Below are 22,947 nucleotides of genomic sequence, written 5' to 3' on the forward strand. Positions count from 1 at the left end.
ACACAGATACTGTAATTTTCAGAGGAAAGAGCAATTGGGTAAAATATTTGCATTTTTCCATTTTATCATGCTTTCTCCTACTTACCTTGAAGTAATTTATTTCCAACTTGGAACACCAAAATATAAAAAAATATAAGAAGCTGGTAAAAACAGTCCTTAGAAATCATCACCCAGATACAGACAACTTACAAAATGATTCTCTCTTTCCTTATTCAGAAAAAGGAAGATCATAAATATGCAATGTCTTTCTCCTTCCTCATACTATGAGAACCTGGAAAAATCTATAACTTGAAGCAGGCAAGAAGCTGCTCAAACTGTGCGGAAAAGTTGGCCAGGACCAGGTTTGCAAAGATTGCTTGAAAATCTTTCTCTGTCTCCACACTCCTAAATAAATGGAGAAAGGCATCTTCTCCAAGTCCTGCAACATAAGTACCTGAATACTCAAGATCCCAGCTGAGAGTCATCCTGTACTCACCTGTATTTCTATATTCTTACTGAATTGCAAGCAATCATCTCCCATATTTGAGTAAGAATATGACTTCTCGACAAATTTCTGCCACTTGTGAAATATAAATCATCATGAATGCCAAAGAATTTGTATCAATTTCATTTTATTTGTCATTCATACAAAATATAGATAATGAACACAGCAGGTTTCTTGACAGCTTTAGAAATTAGGAACATCCAACTCTAAGATCAGAGTTTTCCAGCAAGAGAGGTGAGCACATCTCTGCACAGTTCCTCACTGGATTAAGCACATGAAATCCTCGGGAATGGGTATGTCTTCAACTATGGATGGAAAGTGCAAAAATACCACCACCACACTACAGCACTGAGCAGCAATATTTGTGATGTTCCTTTCTACTATTTCACCTCTCCCCAGACTGAGGTTTGTCATTGTGACCATGGTGTAAGTCCATGTAGATCTTCTGCTCTGCTTTTGCACCAGCTCTGGGTCTGGCATCAGTGTTGGAAATTGATCAGGGAAGTGGGAGAAAAAAAGCATCAGACAGTTTCATCTCCACAGAACACAACAATCTTCAGCTGTTCAGCCAGCTACAAGGAAAACATCTGTAATTGTGTAGGATTTCAGCACAGGCTAAGTATTTGCCATGTCCTTCAAGTGCGACGTCATTTTAACAAGTCTCAGTGTCTCTTTCTAACACAAATCAAAGCAGCTGGAAAAGTGAACAGGGCTTTGCTGGAAACTGTAAATGTTTACAACTCCTACATAATGTGAATAGACAAGGAGACCCTCCAGTTTCCACGGTGGTTGGAAAATGCTTGCTACCACTGTCCCCAAATCCCATAAACCAAATAAGAACAGCTAGGTCCATGGTGGACACAAACTATGTGAAACTTCAAGGCAGATGCAGCCCAGATACCCCTCAGTGAGAATTAATATAATTATGTTGATTTTAAAGACATTTACTCTAGCTGAGCATTTTGCCCTATACTAATCTTGATATTTTTTTTAAAAAGTCATATAAAGCAATACAAAATAAGAAACAAGATCTCATCACAGTCTAAGTTTAAACCAAAATGTTCATGATCATGAAACAAGTAATCCTAGAGACCTTTTCTGGATTACAAGGACTCCACATCAACCCAACACATCTGTTTCCAACCCAATTTCAATAAGGATCACGGAATGCTTATCATGGGGCAACTCACCCAAAAATTTTCATTAGTTAGAATTTTTACCTCTTTGATACAGTTTTGTCACATTTCAGAGACCTTCCCTTGTTCAGATTATCCATCTGGCTTGCTGTAGTGGACCTTGTATACTGGTCCACTGCACAGGAGAGACTGGAGGGGAGGTGGTGGCACCTGGAAGAGAAAACACAAGACATTAATCAGCAAACCATGCCCTTCCCTGGGAGGTGTGTGCTGACCCATCTGCATCAGAAACAACATCGAGGCCCATCGAGCCACTAGGATGTTAGCATGTTATTAGAAATTAAAAGATTCCATCTTGCCATTTTATCTTGATTCTGGCTTTCATTTTAAATTACTTTGTCTCTTGTGCCCTGTTAAATTGATTTGTTATGCTAAATTTGTGCCAAATAAATAATGAGCTTCCTAATTAGCTTATGCTGAAGCAAGGCAAGGATGACATTATATCCAACTGTCTTAGTCTCTGGGGCCCTGTGAAAAAAACACACTGAAGATACTAGAAACTGTGCAACTCCTCAACACATTAGTTGCTACCATGTTGATTTCCAGTTCTTTGATGCTGTAGGGAAGCAGTTGCTTTGAACGCTTCTGAGAGCACAGAGCTTAGCTCTCATCACAGCAGTCTAGCAGATAGCTGCAAACTACAGATGAAAATTCCAGTAAGTACTGGAAAAAAATGTTCCTTCACATATACATCACAAACAAATAACTGACACCCTGCCTCTGAATTAAAAATTATTACTTTATTTTATTTTTACCCTAAATAATCCATAACCTAAGCCAAGAGGCAGAAATAACCTAGGAACTCTTTCAGGCTTTGAGGGGGACCTGAGCTCCTACCCCAGCTTTGAAATGGGGTCTCAGCCTTGTACAGCACATAAATGCATTGGAAAATTTTGCCTAAAAAGACCAAGAGCGAATCTCTGCCTCCACCTAAGTCAACGGCAAATCTTTGTTAGCCACAATTAGCCCAGTCTTTAGCCCTTTAGCTGAAGATCCCATAGAGCACCTAACAGAGGAAAGAACCAAAACCAAGACTCCACTATGTCTGTCTGCTGTCCTAGGCAAAACAATACTTGTCATACCATCTTTTACTGTTATTATCACTAGTATTACTGCTTTTCACTATCATTATTACTATTAAAATTGCTAATATTACTGTTAGTATGGACTTCCTAAAGGATTACTACTCTGTTCAGACAATTTTTGATATTTTTTCATGGTAATATTTCTGGCCAGGTGTACATACATCTTCTGCTGCTCTTTCAAACATTGTATTTAATGAGAAATTCAAGAACAACATAAATTTTTGTCAAGAGCTAGGTGCTGAAAATAGTGCAGATGGAGCAGAATAAGCACCAGCAACTTTGATAACTAACCAAAGAACACACCTAATCTATCAGCCATGACAAGTAGTTTCTTCCTGCATGGGAGAAGTCTCATGGAAATACATTATGAAATGTAATTAGACACATGCGTTAACTCTTTTGTCAAGAAAAAGAAATACTTCTTAGCTGTTAATGTTCACTATGAGATAAATAACCATATGGCATAGTTAGCAGCAGAATGAATCATAAAAAAGGGGATCTGTTCACCAGATTTAGCTAGAAGCTAGTGATGTCTCACTAGTAGAAAGAAGACTTCATATTTAAACAACATCTCTATTTGCACCAGGAAAAGTTAAAAGAGAAGTGTGAATTGTTTGCCTAGATAGTAAATACTTTAGTACAAGACTATAAGCCTAAGATGCAAGAATTGCCTTACTAGCCCAGATCAAATGTCATAGAATCGTAGAATGGTTAGGGTTGGAAGGGACCTTAAAGATCATCTAGTTCCAATCCCTGTGCCATGGGCAGGGACACCCTCCACTAGACCACATAGCCCAAAGCCCCATCCAACCTGGTCTTAAATACTTCCAGGGATGGGGCTTCCACAACCTCTCTGGGCAACCTGTGCCAGTGCCTCACCACACTCACAGTGAAGAATTTCTTTCTAATACCTAATCTAAATCGACCCTCCTTCAGCTTAAACCCATTCCCCCTTGTCCTGTCACTACACTCCCTGATAAACAGTCCCTCACCATCTTTCCTGTAGGCCCCTTCAGAAACCGGTAAGCCGCAACTAATATCCCCGTAGCCGCCTTTTCTCCAGGCTGAACAATCCCAACTCTCTCAGCCTGTCCTCATAGGAGAGGTGCTCCAGCCCTCTGATCAGCTTCGTGGCCCTCCTCTGGACTTGCTCCAACAGCTCCATGTCTCTCCTGTTACTGGGGCCCCCAGAGCTGGACGCAGTACTCCAGGTGGGGTCTCACAAGAGCAGAGTAGAGGGGCAGGATCACCTCCCTCGACTTGCTGGTTACGCTGGTTTTGATGCAGCCCAGGACACGGTTGGCTTTCTGGGCTGCAAGCGCACACTGCCAGCTCATGTTGAGCTTTTCATCATTCAATACCCCCAAGTCCTTCTCCTCAGGGCTGCTCTCAATCCATTCCTCACCCAGCCTATAGTCGTGCTTCGGATTACACCGACCCACGTGCAGGACCTTGCAGTTGGACTTGTTGAACTTCATGCGGTTCACACAGACCCACCTCTCCAGCCTGTCAAGGTCCCTCTGGATGGCATCTCTTCCCTCCAGCATGTCAACCACACCACACAGCTTGGTGTTGTCGGCAAACTTGCTGAGGGTGCACTCGATCCCACCGTCCATGTCACTGACAAAGATGTTGAACAGTGCCGGTCTCAATACCATCCCCTGAGGAACACCACTTGTCACCATTCTCCACTTGGACGTTGAGCCATTGACCACAACCCTTTGAGTGCCACCGTCCAGCCAATTCCTTATCCACTGACTGGTCCATCCATCGAATCCATGTCTCTCCAATTTAGACACAAGGATGTCATGCAGGACAGTGTCAAATGCCTTGCACAAGTCCAGGTAGATGACGTCAGTTGCCCTTCCCTTATCCACCAATGCTGTAACCCCATCATAGAAGGCCACCAAGTTTGTGAGGCACGATTTGCCCTTAGTGAAGCCGTGCTGGCTGTCACCAATCTCCTCCTTATTTTCCATGTGCCTGAGTGTAGTCTCCAGGAGGATCTGCTCCATCATCTTGCCAGGCACGAAGGTGAGACTGACTGGCCTGTAGTTCCCTGGGTCTTCCTTTTTTCCCTTCTTAAAAATGGGGGTTATATTCTCCCCTTCTTCCAGTCGGCGGGAACTTCACCAGACTGCCAGGACTTCTCAAATATGATGGAGAGTGGCCTGGCCACTTCATCCGCCAATTCCCTCAGACCCACGGATGCATCTCATCAGGTCCCATGGACTTGCGCACCTTCAGGTTCCTTAGATATTCTCGAACCTGATCTTCTCCTACAGTGGGCAGTTCTGCATTCTCCCAGTCCCTGCCTTCTGTGACCTGGGCAGTGTGGCTCAAGCATTTGCCAGTGAAGACTGAGGCAAAGAAGCGGTTGAGTACCTCAGCCTTCTCCGTATCCTGGTGACGTGGTTTAGCCCCAGCCGGCTGCTAAGTGCCACGCACTGCTTGCTCACCCCTCCCCTGGCAGGTAACCAGGTCTCCCATTTCATTCCGGAGGGGACCCACATTTTCCCTCATCCTCCTCTTATCACTGACATACCTATAGAAGCTTTTCTTGTTGTCCTTGACATCCCTGGCCAGACTAATTTCTGTCAGGACTTTGGCTTTCCTAACCTGCTCCCTGGCTGCTCGGACAGTTTCTCTGTATTCCTCCCAGGCTACCTGTCCCTGCTCCCACCCTCTGTAGGCTTCCCTTTTTTGTTTGACTTTGCCCAGGAGCTCCTTGTTCATCCACGGGGGCCTCTTGGTGGATTTGCTTGCCTTCCTCTTTGTTGGGATGCATCGCTCCTGAGCTTGGAGGAGGTGATGCTTGAATATTAGCCAGCTGTCTTGGGCTCCTCTTCCTTCCAGGGCTTTGTCCCATGGTATTCTACCAAGCAGATTTCTGAAAAGACTAAAGTCTGCTCTGCTGAAGTCCAGGGTAGTGAGCTTGCTGAGTCCTCTCCTCGCTGCCCTGAGGATCCTGAATTCCACCATTTTGTAGGCACTGCAGCCAAGGCTACCCTTGAGCTACACATCCCGTACCAGGCCCTCCTTATTGGTGAGAATAAGATCCAGCATGGCGCCTCTCCTCATGGGCTCCTCTATCACTTGGAGGAGAAAGTTATCATAGACACATTCTAGGAAGTTCCTGGATTGCTTACGCTCAGCTACCTTGTCCCTCCAGCAGATGTCAGGGTGGTTGAAGTCCCCCATAAGAACCAGGGCTTGTGAGCATGAGGCTGGTCCTATCTGCCTATAGAGGGCTTCATCTGCTTGGTCTCCCTGGTCAGGTGGCCTGTAGCAGGCCCCCACTATGATGTCCCCTGCCCCAGCCCTCCCTTTAATCCTGACCCATAGGCTCTTGGTCAGCTCCTCCTCTGTCCCCAGGTGGAGCTCCATGCACTCCAGCTGGTCATTGACATAGAGGGTGATGCCCCCTCCTCACCTGCCCTGCCTGTCCTTCTTAAAGAGCCTGTACCCTTCCATCCCAACACTCCATGTGGCTGGGACTCTTTTGATGTATCTTCCCAGTGTTACCCCGTTGGTTCCTGTTGCATCTGGGGCCCCCGGCTCATCTCCTCTAGGCTTCGAGCGTGCTGTAGTGCATCCAGCATGTCTCTGAGCAGTAGGCCGAGGGCCCTCACCAGTTCCCCATCCCTCCAACCTGGGCACATCGTCCCACAGCGTGTCGCTGGCAAGCCTGATGTTATCCCCTTCCCTCTTCGAGCCTAGTTTAAATCTCTGTCGATGAGCCCCGCTAGTTCCTGGGCAAAGATCCTCTTCCCCCTTTGAGAGAGATGAATTCCATCAGGGTTCATCAGGCCCGGTGCCGTGTAGGCCGCCCCATTGTCAAAGAACCCAATGTCCATCCAGTTCAGTGTCACATCTCCAACACAGGCCAGAAACAGGCACTAAGGTAAAAAGTAAAAGAATCAAGGCATGTATTTCAGACTGGATATTAAGAAAAAAAGTGGTTGTGATATCTCTGGAGGTATTCAAAAGCTGTGTAGACAGGGGCGTAGGGACATGGTAGAGTGGTGGACTTGGCAGTGCTAGGTTAATAGTTGGACTCAATGATCTTAAGGGTCTTTTCCAGCATAAATTATTCTATGATTTACAGTGGTGGATCAACCAGGAGTAAGGGACATCTTTCCCTTGTCATACTGATGCATGATGCCTCAAAAATGTGCAATCCTATCTGGAGCTGGTCCAGTTGATAGCACCTGCCTGGTGTTATCAACTCTTGTATTCACTGGGATCAAGGAAATCCATTAAAAAATATATTGCTACAAGTGACACATCTTAGAGTTAAATTCAGCATAATCTACCAAATATGTATGTATGGCAATGCCAATACCACTCAGCCAAGATATCTCAAACAGCTTCTAGTTTCCTCTCAAGTACCTAATGTTGGTGGTTCATGATAGAAACATGTTTCGAAATGTAATCAAACAAACAGGTGCATTTTATGCTTTGTTAAGCCAGAAAAGTGCTGCAGAGCATGATCACAGCACAGCAAGTGCAATGGCAAATTGAAAAAAAATTATGCATGTATTAATGCTATGACACAAAGAAGTTATCTGTGGCACCAATTTCCCTAATGGATTTATTTGGTTTTAGAAGAAAAAAATCCAATACATACCACAATATGTCTAGATCATCAAATTAGTGTTCTCAAAACAAAAGGATAAAAGCAGTGGGAAAAAACAGGTGTCACTATAAAAATATAAATTACCTGACAACAAATATTCAACGGGTAGTCTTGAGAAATGAAATCATTCCAGGAAGACTAAGACTAAGATCTTGTGTTCAGCTGAAGAAAGATGAACTTTAAATCTATATAAACTAATTTGTTTTAATTCCACATGTGCTCATATGTTTGCTATAATGTTAATATTTAATGTAATTTAGAAAAAAAAATTGGCATCATTTACAAGTGGGTGCTATCTAGGCCACTTTGCTGTTACCTGATGTAAGAGGAGTCCGCTTTCCTCAAGGAATTTGATCACAATCAAGTCATATTTTTTACTTTTATTTGATTTTTTTCTTTCAGGCCATAATTTGGATGGTGGCTGGGAATGGGGAAGAAGGGATGAAGTAGAGAACTGCAGGGAAGGTAATTTAAGATTGAAGAACCAGGTGTACAGAAATCAGAGTCAGAATAAGGTCAGCTGCAAAGATTAGTTGGGTCCCTCAATGTGCAGAGTTGTTTGACTGATAGAAGAGAACTGTGTAACAACACAGGTGACCATAGGTGTAACAAGGAGGTTTCTTCATTTATACTGTTAAAAGCTGCCCTGAAGAGTTGGATTCCGGCTCTGGTATCTACCTCAGAGTTTCTGCATAGTAGGAGGCAAGTTGCTTGAATATTTTTACAGATCACGAAGTGTATGACGCATTTTTTCAAGTGCCACTGAGCAAGGAGGCATGTAAAAGAGCAAAGCCCTCAGCTGCAGCTGAAGGCAATGAGAACTGGTCTTTGACATCTTCATGTAGCATATGACAGTGAATCACTTTGTATCACCAAACATTTTAATAGACATATTTTTCTAGTTGCTCTTAAAATCATTCTTCCATCAGTGAAACAGGTATAAATATTCCTTTTAATTCACAGAATATATGAAGTCTTGTATTTAAGGCACTCAGACAGTACAGTGACAAACATCTTTAAAAAGCTTGTGAATAAATTAATTATTCTATCTTCACTGTAGGGTTGGAAATGTATATTGTAAAGAAAGAAGATAAAATAAATATCAAATAACTGCTCATACAAGCAAGCACCAAACAGGCATGGGTCACTTCGAAGAAAAACAAGTATGCACATAATTCCAGTATCTGAAGATATAAAGTGGCAGCTGAAATGAGATTGGAGACATAATTCTGACACTCTGTACTGTTTAAGTGTTTGGCTTTGGAACCCCCCTAATCATTTTCTTTTATCACCAAGGGTGGAGTGAGTTCATTTTTAAATCAACAGAAAGCCACTATTCAAAATAAGGCTACTGTTTGTCACTGATTAGACATAAATCTACCTTACTCTCAGGAAGTGTTCATGAAGCTCTTCAGATGCCTCGTAGATAATCTCAAAACACTTCATAATAACACCAGGGTGACTAAACACAGAATCACCTCACCCCAGCTCAAGAGGTGAGATTTGCTAAGAAAACCTTGTAAATGTTCCTGCTGCTGTATTGAGCTGCTTGTGTGTCTCTTGTGAATAAATGGAGGCTTCTGCCTGCACCAGGACGCTCTCGGAACCACTGTGTCTCATGTGCAGGGTCATGTTTCTGAACAAAATATTAGAAAACTGGCAAGTAACTGGCTGCACTCTGTAAAAAGCTAAACCTGTATGTTCCCAAGATACTGTTTAGGTGAAGACATATTAGCAGACGATGAAAGACATGCAGCTCTCTTTTTAAAGCTCCATCCTCCTTTCTCTCCCTATTCCAGCTCTTTTGGAAGCACCTAGCAATGTTTTCAGTATCCAGAAGTGAAATGCACCCTTTGAAGATGCTGAATGCAAGGCAAGGCTGTTGCCATTTCGCTTGAGCTCAGGTCAGCCCCTGCCCCCAGGCAGGATGACAGAGGGTTTTATAGAAACTTTCAGAGTTGCTCCTGAGAGAGCTGACCCCAATGTGTCCCCTAGACACCACCTGTCATTGTCCTTGCTGCACAACCAGACTGCACAGACTATTCTTCAGCCACCTGCACCACCATTGCTCCCACTGTCCGCTGAAAGAAGCTGGTGCCCATTTCAGCTGGGAGTGCTTGGCCCCTCTGTCAAGGAGGGTGCTGCTTTCAAGAGACAGAGGATGGTGTTTGGTTTTTTCTTTTCTGTCTGTTTTTGTCAACAGCATGTGTCCTTGTAAGAATAGTGGCTCGTTTTCTTGTAGGGTGGTTAACTGTAACAACAGTAAAAAGGCTGCAGAATTTAACCTGACTCTTTCTCTCCACCTCATTTCTTATAAAATTACCATTGTTGGGAAAGCCTTTGGCCTTGCCTTCTCTAACACACAATCTACAGAAAGATCTTAGTTATGAAGGGGGAAGAGGAGAGAAGCCAGTCCTCTAGAAGAGGAGCCTTGTAATTTCTTTCATGAACTACATCACCTTTGTACACCTCATTGTGTCAGGAGAGCCATGATGTCTGAAAGGATCAGCACTAGGTTAAGGTGAAAAAATGGAAGACTCAGACTTAAGGGCCGTCACACAGACACTCACAGACAGGCTGTTGAAAAGGAAAATAAATTTGTTGGGATCTTGGCATGGGGTTATGCTCATGTCAGGAATGAAATCTTCTGAATGACATGGTAGCTTGCTATCTGGATGGTGACAGGTGTGTCTGCTGCAAGAGTCCTTGCAGCAGCATCTTGGATCTTGAGCTGGATGGGGTGAGACTCCTCATACCTCTGACGCCTTAGTCCTCATACCAGCTGGCTGTAGTCCTGCATGACTACTCAAGCACGTGCGTAATCCATCACTATGTATTATATTAACCAGATACAAAATGTCTTAAATATGTTAACAGTGTACAAAAGACTGCACTACGTGACCCCTTCCGCATGAATAGCTTAAAATGCCTAATATAAAGTGTTTTAACTATGTACTGTTTGATCAGCTCTGCAGCCAGGACCACCTAGGGTAGACTTTGGAAGAAAGGGTCTGGCTGTCCAACCCGGATATTGAGTGGTACTTCTAAGCATATGAATTGGAGAAGACCAAAGTTACCACCAGGAGGGTTCCTGCACCGTGTAGTTAAATACCTAATTGTGAAGGTGGCCAGGAGTTGAGTTTATTATCTGGTTCCAAGGTTCCAAAGTTCCATCATCTCCAGCCAGTCCCTTCTGATGACAGCTACCTGGGGAGTCCCTGGGTCACCCACAAATTAACAACCCAGGAGCATTGTGTTCACATACAGGCAGTCCTGATACCCAGCTGCGCTATTGTAGATGGGTAGATAGATGAATGGATTTGTTTTATCTCCAAAAAATCTCTGGTTGTCAGCATCACTTAGAAAATGTCCATTCCCCATATTCAGGTCATAGCACTTGAGAAATTCCTGATTATCTGCAATGTGCTACTTTTGTGGACTACATTCTTTTTACCCTCTTTCCCATGTGGGCCATCAGGTTGTAAGAGGCATGAAACAAGCTCCTCCACTCCCCCATAACAGAGCATTGCAAAAGGCGCTGGGCACACATAGACACAAGTCATGGGAGGGAAATAGCAAGTAGGAAATAACTGTTTTACACAAGGGATGATGCTGAAAATGCAGCAGCATTTAACTGAAGTCTTCTGCTGCTCCATTTTCTCACAACATCTATTGCACATATCCTCTTAGTAGGAAGCAGGAATAGGTTTTTGCGCAAGGAAAAGAAAACACATTTGGGTGTAGGAGAGTATACTCTATGGCAAAGACAGGATTGCTCAAACTACTTGCACTGAAAGTTGGTTCACATTTCCTAAGAGAAGCTTTACCCTGACAGGAGAAATGAAAATTCAAAACACACTCTTCCTGCAGAATAAATTAAGCTTTGTAAGAAAAGAAAAAGAAAATCACGCAGTAATAGTCCACATACAGTGCGTGCAACAAAGGAAAGAAGATGCTTTTTTTTAGCTAGTATTTAGGTTATTATTACAAATATTAAGCTTTCCAAGCAAAAGGTGAGTGTTGAGCACGTTTGTTGCCCAGTGGTGAGAAACCCAATGCAGGCCTCAGTAGCTACTCAGTAGTGCAGGACTAGCAGTATAAACGTTTGTCAGTCGCATCTTCAGTTTGCCACAGGATCATGAATTAGGACTCTGCAAAAAATTTGCTCGTCTTGCTAAATCTTCAGTCTTGCCAGTTTGTCATTTGCTGTGCAAAGGCCTCAGGAAATCCAAACCTACTGATTTGTGAAAAGGGGAAGCTTATTAATGTGAAAGTTGGCAGAAAATGTAATATGTTTGTTTACTGCAGGGCAGACTAGGCACCTTCTACTAGTTGAAGGTAAATGGGTCTAAAACATAACAAGAAAATAATTAACACCTATGCATCACATATCATAAAATGAGAGGAAGCAAGAGCTAGACAAGGGTAAAAAAAAGTGAAGGAACATTGGCATACATCTACAGCTCATTTGGTTTCCACAGATTGCTTTTCAAATATGATCTCTCCCGTGCAGGAAGAACAATCCTCACAAGCACTGATGGTAAGGAGCGGGATGATGTGGTTATGCAGGCATAGCATGAGGGAGGCTGTAAGAATCCCACATGTGTTTCTGCTCCCTACAGAGCCTCACCCAGGTGCTTCCCCAGCACAGACTTTTTCCTCTCTCTGGTCCTTGAATGACATTATGTGAGACTGAACCTGGAGCTGTCAGCCGTGATGAGGATTTTTACTGGGAAAATTAAAAGTGGCGTGTCCTTTCCTGAACTGGTGGCAAACTGAATAGCCCAGAAAGGTCAGCAATGAAGGAGAGCTCAGGCTGTGATACCTATTTGGTAAGTGGAATACCAGACAGACTAAAAAGTTTCTTTAAGATACTGCAGAACATCTGCAAAACGAAAGAATTTCATACTAATCTGAGTCTGTCAAGATCTTCACTCCCAAGATCTCCTTAAAATGACAGAATGGGACAAAATCTGGCATCCTGAGAGAAAACCTGTTTGCAGAAATACCAGGGAAGAGCTTGCTTTTCAAATCGCTATTTCTCCACCCTATTTTATGAGACAATCTACTTTCCAGATGAGCACCTGGAACTTCCATGAATAGTATTCACATTCAACAACAGTCATTAAAAAGGTTTAATCATTATGCTGACTGTATTCAATAAGTTGTGAGTTACCTGGTCCTGGAGTGTTTCCTCTCCAGTGATTCCTTTTTTCCTTTCATTAAGTGCCACTATTATTTTATTTTCTCATTTCCAAGGAAAAGGTATACAGAATTAAAGTGTTAGATGAAAAGCTTTCATTCTGGTAAGTGCTTAAGGGGAAGCTTGCATAAACACTAGGAGAAAATAGAAATAACTCATTTCCATTCCTTTATTTCTGAGGAGTGACTGATTTCTCTGTCAACAGCTTAACAACGCTGGACCAGAAGTTGTTCCTCAAGTGAATAATAATGAGAAAAGAATGTGATCTGAGGTGCCTATTTAATTCTGAGTTATGTATTGGCCTTTGCTTTAGATCAAGTAGCTTTTACACTAAAATAAAACAGAGGCTTGGCCCAAACAAGTCAGTGGAAAAGTCCTAGCTTTGGGTCAGGCCTTAAAAGTACCATCCTCTTACCAGGAATGCTGAAAAGAGGCTGCTGCTTTTTCTATGTCTCATTAACTTTTCTTATAGTTACCATTTTCACTTTAAAGTTTTCTTCTGCCCTTCTAGTAATGACTTTAAAGACCTTCAGTATAGCATTTGCAGCCTACAAATATGCAACCAGACAGTGTAACTGAGAAGATTTATTTTCTGTTTTCAAATTATCAGCATTTCATGTCAAAGACATCTCTCAGGCTTACAGGCTGTCAGTAAAGAGCTGTGGCTCTGCTCATAAATCAGTGCAGAAATTAGTAATGACATGTAGCATTAGAGTTGGTATGAATGCTGTTTCTGCCAGGCAGGTGCTCTTGATGACACCACAGGCCAGACAGTCCATCTGCAGAAGACCCTGCAATCCTCACACCAGCAGGATGGCTAGAAGGCTGTGACTTATACATCTTTACTTCTTTTTTTTTTTTTTTCCTGTTAGAACAGGAAAAGGCTGTATACATGTGTCTTATATATATATTTCAAACAAGGGAGAAGAGTCAATGGGCAGCAACCTGACCCAAGATTTATGAAAGGTGAAGTAAGCATGAACTGAGGCAAAGGATTACTTCATTGCAGCTGATATCTTCTATGAGATATAAAAGATCAGTCCAAAACCTGCTTTGTTGTTACCAGCCAAGAGGTACCCAAAAAATGCAGACAGCATCCCTCATCCCTGTGCTTCACACAAGTACCCTAGCCAGACCACCTGAACACATACTTCTTGTGAGTGTGAGAGCCTGAGAGGCTAAAATCAAACTGCTTAAAGATTTTGTATAATCAAATCAGCTCCCTCTTCCTTAAGAGCATGCACTAAATTTTGTAACACTAATTTTGCACTGATGTCCTGATCATGGAAGGGAAGAATGCACAGCATCTTGTATAGGTGAAAGCATCCAAGGGTTTATTGTGATAAGGACAACCTTACAGTGGTTGCCATAAATCACAGAAACTCGAGCTCAAAATCCCAGGCACAGACCGTCAGGGGAGGAAATCCATGGCAGCAGGTGAAGCTGTCAGGGCCCTGGCCTAGAAATAAAAGACAAAAGTCTTTTCCTTCCAACAATATGAACCTGTGGGAGACAAAACCAGATGGAAAAAGAAACACCCCCCAGTCACCCACACGGACAAAAGCCAGGCGTAGTTTGCCTCAGACAGGCAAAGCTATTTGGCTGTAAAGATGATGGGTGTCTGGAGGGCCACCCCAGGCCAGTGGCACCTCCTCTGAGTCCCAACAAGAGACTCCAGCTCCTCCTTCTTCTGATTTTAACTGCCCAGCTCTGAAGACCAGATTGCAACAACAGGACAATGTGAGGTATAGTGGGAAGCAGTGTGTGGAAGTACAGAGCAACTGTCCCCCAAATCCAGAGCTAAATTTAAAAAATAAAAATAAAAAAACATGACAGCTCTTCTGAAAGATAAGCAACAGCTTCTTTTTTACTACCTAAATATCACATTTTATATCATGCAAGGGAAAAAAACCAGCAAAAAGGACATGAAAGTCACCATTAAGGTTGCCAAAGAGTAGACTGAAGTGACAGCCAGTCTGGACCTGTGAAGTGTTAACACTGACCCTCTTTGCTTTTGCTTAATGTCCCTTCAAATACTACTTGTGGGCTTTTTTCTGCAGAATTGTTTATTTTGAAATAAAATATATTATATATCTATTTGTTTATGGGTTTATGTTTGTTTGGGTTTTACAACCCATTAGGTTTATAAACTCTCTTTTATCTGTCTGTTTCATTTATTTGAACAACAATAGATCAGACAGGATTAGTTGCTTAGCAACTTTTCAGTGGCAGAATCTATTTTGGAGAATTTGCAACGCTCATACTAGAGGTCAGAAAAATTTATAATAACGTAAGCCAACCAGAAAATGTGTTTCAACAACAAAGATTTCTTACAAGGCTTCTATTTCAGTGAGAGAGGATTGCAGAGTGCCAACAGAATGTTCTTCTGGCACAGGGATAACGTATTTTTAAAATGGAGAAGGTATTAGGAAGGCAGGGAAAACCGGATAGATTTGGATGAAGTAATATTATACTTTTCTTAAGTGTATTCCATTTCTTCCTGCAATGCAGCTGTACTCTCTGCTCCTACACAGGCTGAACTCCTGTATTTGCAGAAAGGAGAAACAGAATTAAACCTGTAGCTTTAAGTTAATGTATAATGATTTTTTTTTTCCTACCTACTAATAACTGCAAAGAAGGCTAAAATATAATGACACAATTAAACAAATTGAATGTATTCAGGGAATATGGCATCTGCCACAAAATATTTTACACAATGCTGAGGATACCTTAGATTGCTTGCAAATAAATTCCTTCAGATGGCAGAATAGATCGTGTCACTTCTGTGATCTTTCCCGATTTACAAAACATTCTCAAATGTAAGTTTCAGCACAACACTTACACCACTGCGCTTTCGCGCATATAAACCACTTTCTCCTCTCTGGTCTTTCTCCGGAGATATTTCTGACTTTCACACTGTGATTAGAACATGCAGTGTGTCCCACCTGGATTCTTCAAACCTGGAGATGAACATCTCTGAGCTGTTCTGGTTTGCTTTGGGTATTTTTTTAATGCTTACATTAATATTCTTGGGATGTCTACACTTAACAGAATGAGGTAACACTTGACTGGGTCTCAGCAGAACCCAAGATGTAAGCCTATAACAGGAACCCAAAGTGCTTTATGCACTGGCATTCAGCACATAAAATATATGTTTTAGAAAAGTGCTATTCCCCCCCTATTATAAGAGTCCTTATGGACACAAATTATGTGTGGTTCTTCCCTTTTAGGACTTTAGAGAAGAACTGAATATCAAAATCAAAAAAAATGCAAGCTTTGTTTTGAAAGAGAATTTTCCCAAGTGAAAAGTACAAAGCCTGCCCTAAGATTTTTCAGTGACCTTTCCTCCTGAATATATCAACAGTGGTATGCATTCTGGACTCTTTTGGGGTTAATCTGCCAAGAGCCTTTGCCTTTCTCTCTATACTTTAAACCAAATACAGCTCTTTGTTCTTTCACAGCATGCATTTACCCCTTCCTGAAAAGCCTCTTCCTTAGAGGAGGTAGGTAAAAGACTCATGCAATGACCTCTCATCACTTTTAACATTTGCAAGGAGCTGTTTCACCAGGACAGTTTGTTTGGATACATGCACCCAAACTGGCTACCTTTGCGAGGTACACATTAACTGAAAATCTGAAAAACAGAGGCAAAGTTTAGGAAAATTGTTGTTGGTGAAACCAGATATGCACAACACAGACTAAAAATATCTCATGCTTCCTACTGACAATTAAAAAAAGGGGGGGGGGGGGGGGGGGGGGGGGGGGGAAGCATTTAGGAGGTTACTTTTCAATATTTCCTATTCCCTATAAAATCCTGCAAACTTCAGAAGATAATCAGCTCCCAGCCAACTTTACAAACACTGTTAATTTTTCACTTCTTGCTGCTTTATACAATCATTTCCCATGAGTCAGACAGTTTAATGCCTTTTTCGGACTAACATGAATGACTGCACAAGACCTCAAGTAAAGGAGAAGACAATCAGTTCTCTTTCCTCTTGTTATTTCCAATATTATCTGAGAAACTTGTTTTAAGGAAGGAGAGGGAACATGACTGCATTAATACATTGTTCAGATAAAGCCACCAGGCACTGTTTATCTGCTAATAGGGTATTGAGTAGCAATAGAGAAAAATTAGGTTTAGAGATAATTAATTTCCAGGGATAGCATTCTTTATGAATAATAGAATTTACCCCATCTCTCTCAGCCAGCATTTTAGATTGAGATTTACATTATTCAAGGTTTTTTGAGGGAGAGTTCATAGTAATTTTTCAGCGAGAAAACTAGTAATAGTAATTTCTTCAAAGTAATCACTCATAAGAATAAAATCCCCACTTTGATGTTTCACCATTTTAAGTTTAGCTAGCTTTTTGATGACTATTATAACAGAATAAAATAATATGAATGTTGCGTGGTATTAGTGCATTGGCTAGATAGCAAATGCTCTAGTTAATGTTCCAGTGCAGTTTCACATCCTTAAAAATTAATGAAACATTCATCTTTGCAAGTGGAGCTTTCCATGCAGAATGTCACAATTATAGTTTTTGAAAAACTGAGCCAGTTTTCATCTACTGCTTTCAAGTCAGCTAAAGGTGACTATTACCTTTCCTTCCATTACAGAAGAAAAATTTAAACTGCAGAGGTCTTAATGGTGGACCAATGCCCCTGAGAGGTCTGACAGCAGAACTGCACTTCAGGTGCAGGCTTCATGTGCTGGTGGCACACAGGCTGCATAGATCTTGAGGACCAAGTATGTCAGGGTAATGAGAAGGCATTGCAGCCATCCTGACAGGCACTACAAGACAAAAACCTACACTGTCACCTCGAAAGCAGTTCATGTCATGCCAAGTCCACCTGATGCAGCTGATGGAGAGCTCGCTCTGCAGAAGCTCAGATCTGGCAGGAGATGAGCCAGCTGTCTTCCAAGAGCTGGATTGAACCAATAAGCATAAGCTGTACCTGAGCAGAAAAGCTGCAGAACAAAAAGCATTTGGACCAGCTTGAAATTATCTGCACTGGACTGTATAGAGAAAGGGAGATTCAGGATGCTCCATCACAAAGCATATGTGATGTCCTCAGAAACAGACAGGTTCATAAAATGGGATAGATGGAAACGGATAGATAGTGTGAGAGCTTCTTCTCTTTACCCTAATGTCATGATTTTCTTCAATCTCTTCAGTTCCTGTCCAATGCAGTAAGTGTGAGCTGCCAATGACAAAAATGCTGAAAAGGTGCCTTATGTGATTTCATAGGCAAAGAGCTGGGGTATTTAATGGCTATGTTGGTGAACACTCCCTTTTTCTGTGTCCAAAATGCACTGACTGAACAAACCTCACTTTCATGCCATCTTGTAATCATCCTTGTTCAAAATGTGTATGCAAGTAGTTATTTCCTTTCATTTATTTGCCAGAACCATTCAAAATTACTATCTAAAACCATAAATAAAAGAAATTGAAAACTTTCAGGCCGACACTTTTTTTTCATATGCTTAAATCAAAACCCAAAGGACCTCAAAGCCAGTGAAGAGTCTTCTTGTAGTCAACAAGCTCAGTGTGTGCTGCACTCACTGAGCATGATCTGAACCAGCATATTCAATCTTCCAGAAGAATAGTGCCACCTTGGAGGTACGTGATCATTTCACCAACTGGAGGCAGATTTCTAAACACTGACTGATCTGCAAAAGCAACAACCATGCACACCCACATTGAGACAGCATCTTCTCCAGTAGTTCTCTCAGTTCAGCCCACTGCCTCATTACAATTGCCAAAAATCTTGACACTTCGGAAATTTGTCCCCCAAAGCCTTTTCCAAGCACTGATTTTGTTGTTTCGTTCATGCTTTGGCAATATCCAGTGAATTCAGCTCCACTTAGCAAATATTTTTTCTCACATGTATGTATTTTCACCACATGGTGATTTACCAAAAAAGTGGGCAGACACATTAACAGAACAAAATAAGAACAGTATGATTTTAGATGCATAAATGGAGAAAAAAAGTCTTTGAAACTATCAGCAAGCTGTTGTATAGGTGTAGGGGAAGAAACTTTTTTTTATTATTCGCAGCCATTCCTGTCTTTTTTCCAGAGTAGCAAGACCCTGTACCTTGTTTCTGCTCACTAGGTTGATGTAAATCAGCATAAATTCATGGAAGCAAGTGGCAAAAAATGTGCAGAGGCTGGGGAACCACTGGCTTCTCTCTGAACTGCACAGAGACCTTCAGTTCTAAAAACTGCTGACACTGACTCTTAGTTATTAACTCTTCAGTTACTAACATGTTGCATTCATGCAAGGCTTTAAAAATGGGACAAGAATGAGTTAGAGGGACTTTAGCACAATATTAAGTCAATAAAAAGGAGGCTTTGAATTGACATTAATTTCACTTGTCACAAATGATAAAAAGGTGAAAGGAAGAAAACACTGCATAAGCAAACAGCAGGAAATTGGTATGGCAGTAGTGCTTTCATCTGGAAAACCTGATCGCATCTTAGTCCCACTCAATGAAAGTACGGAGTCAAAGCATGTTGCTTTGTTGAAGTTCAAGCCTTCATTCAAATTTGGCATATGATTGTTGTGGAAATGTATTAAACCCAGAGACACAAGACAAAGACACACAGATGATCTTTCAGAAGCAAGGTCAGATCCAGGGCTGCTCCAGGCAAGGTCAGACTTTATGTTCTCTGCGCAGCATACAGCACCGCTCTATGCCTGCATTACTGAGGTTGCAAGATTCATGCGTAGGTCCCAGAAAAAATATAATCTGACTATTTTTTATCTCATCTTGGCTCGGGGCAAACAGGACGCCACCTTTTAATCTCAGTTGGCATTAGTTGATTTCCCAATAGCAATTAAGTCAGAATCTGTCCCACAGACACTTAACTAAAATTAAGCTATAAAAGAAAACTTCATATTTTATATAGAGTTGTGGTAACGTCTGGATAATTCTTGAGCATACTGAAGGCCATGTTAACAGCATTTTCTCTTTAGTAGTTGCACTATTTTGTTTAACTTCTCCAACTGAACTGCAGCAACCAGTGAGGAAAAGAAGTGAGGCTTAAGAAGTGACAAAACTCCTAGACTGCTATAGACATCCTACAGGATCTGGCCTTAGCCTCATTGTCCATTAGAGCTGTTGGTGATAGAAGGTCCCCATCTCCCTTGAGCAGAAATATAAGTAAGAATGTGATGAAGAAAAATAATTAAGATATGGCATTTCTAATATGGGAGGAGGTGTAAAGAAGAGGTGTGTGAAGGAAGTGATTGAGATCAGCATTGCAAAGGAAAACAGAGATCCATGGAATGGGGTCCTCTGTCCAGCCTCCCTGGAAAATTGATAGAATCATAGAATCATAGAATGGTTTGGGTTGCAAGGGACCTTAAAGATCATCTAGTTCCAAACCCCCTACTGCGGGCAGGGACACCCTCCACTAGACCACGTTGCCCAAAGCCCCATCCAACCTGGCCTTGAACACTTCCAGGGATGGGGCACCCACAGCCTCTCAGGGCAACCTGTGCCAGTGCCTCACCACACTCACAGTGAAGAATTTCTTTCTAACATCTAATCTAAACCTACGCTCCTGCAGCTTAAACCCATTACCTCTTGTTCTGTCACTACACTCCCAGATAAACAGTCCCTCTCCATCTTTCCTGTAGGCCCCTTCAGGTACTGGAAGGCCACAATTAGATCTCCCCAGAGCCGCCTTTTCTGCCAACTCTCTCAGCCTGTCCTCATGTCACCAAAATCCGGGAATAAACCTTGTAACACCAATGTAGTGTTAAAAGGCAGGCATTCTTTATTGCAGCGCTGGATGCACAGGGGATAGCTCCACTCAACGTGCATGCCAGGTGATCACCAATACACAGGTTATGTAGGATCAAAACATACATATTCATCGTTTTTCTCAGAAAAGGCAGTCCTATGATAATCATTTCTTAGAATCCATTTCCATATTCTCCTCCCCGTCACGCATGCTCAGTGATTTGAGTCGGTGGTCCTCAAGGGGTCTCTGGTGGTTGTCAGTGGTCTTGCACCCATGTCCGCTGGGTGACCCTCTTCTTGTGGGCATGCGCAGTACGCTTGCTGTGGATGCACCTGTCCATAACGACTTCATAAGATTATTATCTCCCAACCTGTTGTTCAGTTTGGTAGGGACTGCACATGGAACATAGCAGCATTGTACCTTGCCATAGTCAGTTAGCTTCATTACCTATTACCTTGGTTACAAACTAATTACCTCAACCAGATTTTATAGTTTCTGTTTCACGGCCCCTATCCTACAGTTACACTCATAGGAGAGGTGCTCCAGCCCTCTGATCAGCTTCGTGGCCCTCCTCTGGACTTGCTCCAACAGCTCCATGTCTCTCCTGTACTGGGGCCCCCAGAGCTGGACGCAGTACTCCAGGTGGGGTCTCACAAGAACAGAGTAGAGGGGCAGGATCACCTCCCTCAACCTGCTGGTCATGCTGGTTTTGATGCAGCCCAGGACACGGTTGGCTTTCTGGGCTGCAAGCGCACACTGCCGGCTCATGTTGAGCTTCTGACGTGGTTTAGGCCCAGCCGGCAGCTGAGCGCCACAAGGCCGCTCACTCCCTCCCGGAAAAACAATGGCAAAGCCTCGAGGGTTGGGATAAGGGCAGTTTACTGGGACAACGAGGGAGAGGGAAAACAATCAACAACAGTGCTGATAACAGATAGTAACAATGGGTGATAATAGAGAACAATTTACCGAACCAATGACCGACCAGACACTCAGCCTGTCCTGGAACCTCGACGAAACTGTGCTGCCCCCTCCCCTACCCGACTAGCTCCCCTTTTATGGTGAGCATGATGTCACATGGTATGGAATAGCCCCCGGCCAGCTTGGGTCACCTGTCCTGGCTCCTTGTGAAATTAACTCTATCCTTGCCAGAACCAGGACAGCTTCTCATCAATCAATACCCCCAAGTCCTTCTCCTCAGGGCTGCTCTCAATCCATTCCTCGCCCAGCCTATAGTCGTGCTTCGGATTGCACCGACCCACGTGCAGGACCTTGCACTTGGCCTTGTTGAACTTCATGCAGTTTGCACGGGCCCACCTCTCCAGCCTGTCAAGGTTCCTCTGGATGGCATCCCTTCCCTCCAGCGTGTCGACCACACCACACAGCTTGGTGTTGTCGGCAAACTTGCTGAGGGTGATAGATGGCTGAATCATCATCCCATTTCAGCTTCTGGTTTAATGCTCAGTCTTACCACAAGTCTCTGCTCTCAGTAGGGAATCACGTTCTGCTGTAGTGTCTCCTCATTCAGGCGGTTCAGCCCCAATGGCTCCAGATGCGCACAGCCTTCCCAAGTACAGCTGTGCTACTCAGAGGGAATGCAGGGTGTGCTATCTCCTAATGAATAAACTGTGTGGTTGCCAGTTGTCAATTCTTTTTTCCTTCTCCACTGTCTCAAAACCTCCTAGACAAATAAAAATCCCCAAACACGCTATGGTTCACAAAATTTTTTGGATAATACTCTGAAAATGTGGGTCTCCTCTGGAATGAAATGGGAGACCTGGTTACCCAGGATATGGAGAAGGCTGAGGTACTCAACCGCTTCTTTGCCTCAGTCTTCACTGGCAAATGCTTGAGCCACACTGCCCAGGTCACAGAAGGCAGGGACTGGGAGAATGCAGAACTGCCCACTGTAGGAGAAGATCAGGTTCGAGAATATCTAAGGAACCTGAAGGTGCGCAAGTCCATGGGACCTGATGAGATGCATCCGTGGGTCTGAGGGAATTGGCGGATGAAGTGGCCAGGCCACTCTCCATCATATTTGAGAAGTCCTGGCAGTCTGGTGAAGTTCCCGCCGACTGGAAGAAGGGGAGAATATAACCCCCATTTTTAAGAAGGGAAAAAAGGAAGACCCAGGGAACTACAGGCCAGTCAGTCTCACCTTCGTGCCTGGCAAGATGATGGAGCAGATCCTCCTGGAGACTACACTCAGGCACATGGAAAATAAGGAGGAGATTGGTGACAGCCAGCACGGCTTCACTAAGGGCAAATCGTGCCTCACAAACTTGGTGGCCTTCTATGATGGGGTTACAGCGTCGGTGGATAAGGGAAGGGCAACTGACGTCATCTACCTGGACTTGTGCAAGGCATTTGACGCTGTCCCGCACGACAACCTTGTCTCTAAATTGGAGAGACATGGATTCGATGGATGGACCAGTCAGTGGATAAGGAATTGGCTGGACGGTGGCACTCAAAGGGTTGTGGTCAATGGCTCAACGTCCAAGTGGAGAATGGTGACAAGTGGTGTTCCTCAGGGGATGGTATTGAGACCGGCACTGTTCAACATCCTTGTCGGCGACATGGACAGTGGGAT

General features: G+C 43.0%; 1 long non-coding RNA gene across 2 annotated transcripts in view; it reads right to left on the bottom strand.

Annotated features, from left to right (window-relative positions):
* Window positions 1-623: 623 nt before the first annotated feature.
* LOC142599561 (uncharacterized) overlaps window positions 624-22,947 on the bottom strand; it is a 60,665-nt gene continuing 38,341 nt past the window's right edge. For both annotated transcript variants that reach the window (XR_012833130.1, XR_012833131.1), the window contains exons 2-3: window positions 1,705-1,830; window positions 624-1,056 (exon numbers count right to left, since the gene is read on the bottom strand). This is a non-coding gene — a long non-coding RNA (uncharacterized LOC142599561). The remainder of the gene's footprint in view (window positions 1,057-1,704; window positions 1,831-22,947) is intronic.

The sequence above is a fragment of the Balearica regulorum genome, chromosome Z (genome assembly GCF_011004875.1).
Source record: "Balearica regulorum gibbericeps isolate bBalReg1 chromosome Z, bBalReg1.pri, whole genome shotgun sequence".
Classification (NCBI taxonomy): Eukaryota; Metazoa; Chordata; class Aves; order Gruiformes; family Gruidae; genus Balearica; species Balearica regulorum.